The sequence below is a fragment of the Nelumbo nucifera genome, chromosome 1 (genome assembly GCF_055504915.1).
Source record: "Nelumbo nucifera cultivar China Antique chromosome 1, China Antique-T2T, whole genome shotgun sequence".
In the NCBI taxonomy this organism is placed as follows: Eukaryota; Viridiplantae; Streptophyta; class Magnoliopsida; order Proteales; family Nelumbonaceae; genus Nelumbo; species Nelumbo nucifera.
In genome coordinates this window covers 9862728-9867807 of record NC_142649.1, presented here as the reverse complement: position 1 = coordinate 9867807, position 5080 = coordinate 9862728, and the positions used below count along the sequence as shown (strand labels likewise).

The following is a 5080-nucleotide window of genomic DNA, read 5'->3' as shown; positions in this document are numbered from 1 at the left end:
TTGTTTTGGATGATCATCAGTCATCAGGGCAGAACATTCACTTCATAAAATTAAAGGACATATCCCCAATTAGTAAGTTAATAGGATCAAAAATACCATTCAGGCTCAGTTTGGAAAGAGTATAAATACAAATATATACAGTACAAGTACATACAAAATACAAGGTTTTGCACTCTACATATTTGTATTTGTATTTGTACTCCTTCCAAACTAATAAGTCATCATTCATGAGTGCTTTTCTTTTTGGACAAAAGCACAAAAAGGGGGGAGGGATATATTTGGGTAAAAATGATTTTTCCCATAAAAATGGAAATGAAAAATAGACAGATTATATTCTAATGGTTCTGTTCATACCCCTGAACGCATATTAAGGAAGAATATATTATTTAAGGATTTATATGCCATTTATACATATGGGCATCCAGGGAAATTTGTATGTGATTATTCCTTCATCCACGGAACCAAAAACATAGTACATAGTGAATGTTAGGATGTAAATATGGAACTAAGGTGCAACCATGGCTTATACCGATAGTGATCCATCCATTCAACTCTGTAAAGCAAGTGGAGAAAACAAATAAAGAAAGAAAAACAACAACAACTAGTGCGCACGGCGCATGTTCGAGGAGGTCCTACAAATCTTTGTTACTGTTACTTTAGTTCGCAGCAAGAGTACAGTCTCGGAAGAAAGAGAGGTGATAGAAAAGAAGATGGAAACAACGAAAGAGAGAAATTTAGAAAACCAAGAAATGTATATATGGAAACTATTCATATCAACCCATATTTCTTTGATGCATTTCATCTCTCTCTCTCTCTCTCTCTCAAAATCATTCTTTCAGACCTGCAAGACAAACTATCAATTGGTTAGTATAATTTCTACAGAAAACGAAAAGAAGATTTGAATTGCTCATTCATGGATATATCTCTAAAATCCTTTAACATACATATTGCACTCTTTATCATATCTCTCTTCCACATAAAAAAAGGATACAGAAAACTAAACAAACAGAGAAGATTATAAAGCTTACAGAGATTAATTAAAGATCATCACTAGGGAGATAATTAAAACCGACTGGACTGGAAATTTTTACCAGTAAGATGAACTGGGGTAAGTATATGATCCATAGAGAGGTAACCCTAAGAGGGTCCAATGCTCCGGAGATCGTCACCACCTGCGGCTCTAGCCTGCTGGAACTGACCCAACTGGCCGAGGCTTGCTGATACGTTCATGGCGACGAGGCTTGCATCATAGGCACTGTTAGCATCAAAAGCCCGGATCATTTGCTGTTGATCCCTAGTAAAGAACTGGTGATGATGGTGGTGGTCGCGGCCACCACCCAGAAGCCCAATCCCAATCTGGGGGTGGTTGTGGGTGCTAGCGGCCGCAGCGGCAGCCGCGGCAGCGATAAGGCCATGGCTTGTGATGCCAACGTTCTGGTACTTGGAGAGCTCGGACTTGGCACAGCTAAGGTCCATCTGGAGCTGGCGGAGTTGGTGCTGGAGCAGTGAGATGACACCGACGCAGCCATAAACGGGGTCTCGTAAGCGCATGTCGGCCTCATAAGCCAGTGAATTCACAGCGTCCTCGCGCTGGTGTGGGTGCAGTTCATTTAGCAGCTTCGTTACGTTGCTTGCACCGAACACCTTGTGTACGTTTGCAAATTTCTGTGGCTGGTCCGGTGGGAAGTACGGTGCAAACACACACTCCGGATGGCATTTACGCCGGAGAAATTTACACGCGGCACAGGGAGAACTAGACGACGATGCCATCGATCACAGTAGTAAGTCTTATACAAATATTCTGTTCGAACTCTTTCTTTTTCTCTCTTTTTTGTTCTTTGCTGCCTTCTTTTGGTGCTTTGTGTTACAGGTGCAACTGCAAAACAAAGGACCCGCATGAACACCCAGAAATAAGTCAAAAAACACAATTCTGATTTACTGTTCTGAACTGTTTGAGATTGGGAACAACTTGAGACATAAAAAAACAAAATAATTTTGGCAGAAATGCAACTTTTCTTTTCTTTTTCTGTTTTTGTTTCCTCCTCTTTTTAAAAGAAAGTGGTAATCAAAGAAACAGAAGGATCGCAAATTTTAATTGTGCCATGATCGCAGTAACAAACCCTAAATTAAGTTCAAGGTACAGGAAGTGGCAAAAGTTGAAATACCGCACTAAAGACTGTCATTTTCTGCAAATTTAACTTGCTTTATAGTAGCAGAGTTCAAACGTTTTCAAACAAAAAATACAAACTCAGAGAGAGAGAGAGAGAGAGAGAGAGAGAGTTACAATCTCAGCTCGGCAACCAATGACGGTGAAGCGGCAGGAGCAAAGCTGTACTTCAACAGAGAAATGGTGCAATTCCTGCATCACAGAAGGATAACTGAATGTCAAAGATCTTCTTCTACTAGAAAAGAAAAGGAATAAAACATGAAAAATCAAACTCTTGAGTTTCAAAAATGAAAAACAACAATAAAACGAAAACAAACAGAAGATGGGAAAACAAGCAGAGTATAGAGTCGCTGAAGATTACGTACCACCTTCAGAGACTCTATACTCTGGATATGCAGCCTTCTTGGTATGTATATTATGTTTTGATGAATGCAATTCAAGGTTTCTCGCCAGGCTTCAGAGATTTGATTTAGAGATCGAATCAAAGAAAATCTTCTTTCAATCTTCTGGAGTTCGCTCAGAGCTAAGCTGGAAGCCTGAGGGATTGAGCTGTAAAATAAAATAAGAAAACGGTGAAGAAATATGAAAGATATAAGAAACCAAATACAAATATTCCAATGGTAAACACAGGATGAAATATATTCAGATCTTCTCTAGATGTCATAAGATCTTTCTCACCCTTGCTCGCCGGCCGGAACCCAAACCGACGACGAGATTTCGGGGTTGTTCCAAAATGAAAACAGGACGATTTTTCGGGGTTCGAGGGAGTACCGCAGCTGGTTTGTAGATGGGATCACGTGAACGTGAAGTAAGAGGAGAATTTAGTTGCTCTTCACTTTTTTCCGAAGCAGATCTTGCTTGAATTTGATAAAGGTTTCTTCGTTTCACTGTAAAGTTTGGATCTTCGGAGGAATAAACTACAATAAGAACAAAAAATCTCAATAAAATAAAGCACTTAAAAAGTTGAAAATGAGATCTATGATGCTTAGTTTAGTTCTTTCTCTCTCTACCCAAGTCTTCACCCGCCTCGATTTCTTCGGTCAAACGCCTTTCTTTTTTCTTTTATCTAAGCTTCAGCTCCAATATTTCTTCGCTCGCCCGCCCTTCGAAGTTCGAAGTTCGATGTCTGCTTAGCTTTCTAACTCCTCTTTTTCCCCGGTTTCAACTCCCTTTTCACAAACAAACTGTCAAACACCTCTACAAAGTCATCTTTCTCTCTCTGGTTAGTCTTTTTTTTTTTTTCTTTTGGTGTCAACTCTTGACCCTGGAGCTGGGTTCTCGGGTATTCACGCAGATTTCTCCTGCTTCTTGCTCCGGAATTGGTTCTGATTCACCGGAAAACACAACCCAAAAGCAGAAGGCATAACGAGGGAATATGTAATATGGCAAAAGAATATGACGACGGAAGGTCGGCAGGGAACAAGCACAGAAAGATGATGAAAAGATGAGGAAATGAGATGAGGGGTGCAGCGAAGACTACGAGAAGTAAGAATATTTTAAGAGAGAAGGAGACAGAAAGAGTACAAAGAAGAGAAGAAAGGAGAAGAGAGTCGAAAAAGAGGAGGGGGGAGAGCAAAAGGCGAGTGGTGGGTGAGTGGGACTGGTGCTGAGAGAGAGAGAGAGAGAGAGAGAGAGAGTTGTTATCGGCGGGGACGAAAGAAAAGAACTCTCTCCCCCTTGAGCTGAGCCGAAGGAGTCGCGGAGAAAGCTTACTCACTCTGCCTTTGCTCACTGGCGCTCTCTGCTACTAGCTTACAATACAACTCTGCCCTCTCGCTCTGTGTGGTTGTGTGTAGGGACATATATTAGGACCAGAAGCATATGATTACATGACCTCCCCCTTTCTACCGCAGGGTCTATCTTAAATTTGTATTATATGCTGGATTGCTAATAGATGAGTGGCACGTGCTCAATGCTCGTGCAATCAGGAGAGAGATGGGTATTAGACTTTTAGACTACTAGTGGAGAGTCTGGAGTCCGGAGAGAGAGAGAGAGAGGAAAATAAAGTAATAAACAACGGATACATGGTGGTCTGGACGTGAAGCTAAGGCAAGGCACGTATTATATACATGCAGTAAAGGTCTGCAAAATGATGATTTATATATCCATTAAAGAGGTTCTTCATCTGACCTGATCCGGCAGTCCAATTGGTGATCCTTTGAACTAAGGCTGCAAATGAACTAGATTTAATTAATCTGATTCAAAAAATTTGAATTTGATTTGTTTAAATTGGATTAATCCATTTATTCGTCATATCTAATTTAGATATTATTTGATTTAACCTAATAAGATCCATTTATTCTGTGTAACCAACTCCATATAGTTGGGACAAAAGATTATGATGATGAAAAATTATTAGCAAGTCCGGGTTTATTCTTTAGAGTATTCACACTGACCTCATAGTTTGTATCAGTCGCACATCCGGAACATCTCCCTTGTATATTATTATTGATGGGAGATGTTCTCAATACATGATAGCATGTGGTTGTGATTATTGTGAGGAGCGCTAATATTTAGACAAACTTATTTTTCCATTTAAGATATATATATATATATATATATATATTTTTTGTTTTATGTATGATATTATAAATTTATGCTAATTTTATATAAATCTATTGAATTTTTAGTCAAATCAAATATATGTAAATGAATCAAATCTGAATCTATATTTTACCTATATATCAGCTATCAGATTGGATTCAAATCTCTCAAATTCTTATTGTTAAAACTAAAATTTTTAACCAAGGCTATTTAATTTATTGGGTTCTTATGTTCTACCCAATTTAGAGTTTTATATGTATAGCTCTATTTGTAACACTAGGACAGTTATACTACATCATTTCCATACCTTAGTTCAAATCAAGGTTTTAGTCAATAGAAAATTTTCTTCAAATGCGAAGAATTGAAATG

At 38.8% G+C, this 5080-nt stretch overlaps 1 pseudogene across 5 annotated transcripts; it reads right to left on the bottom strand.

The window, feature by feature from the left end:
• Positions 1-441: 441 nt before the first annotated feature.
• LOC104612180 (protein ASYMMETRIC LEAVES 2 pseudogene) lies at positions 442-3988 on the bottom strand (annotated as a pseudogene). Of its 5 annotated transcripts, none has more exons than XR_016068762.1 (6): positions 3178-3988; positions 2846-3084; positions 2533-2716; positions 2285-2359; positions 1092-1876; positions 442-841 (listed from the first exon to the last, which is right to left on the bottom strand). The product of XR_016068762.1 is annotated as a protein ASYMMETRIC LEAVES 2 pseudogene, transcript variant X1 (transcript). The 5 variants fall into 5 exon arrangements; XR_016068806.1 differs by having other exon boundaries at positions 2536-2716; XR_016068784.1 differs by having other exon boundaries at positions 2939-3084.
• Positions 3989-5080: the final 1092 nt, after the last annotated feature.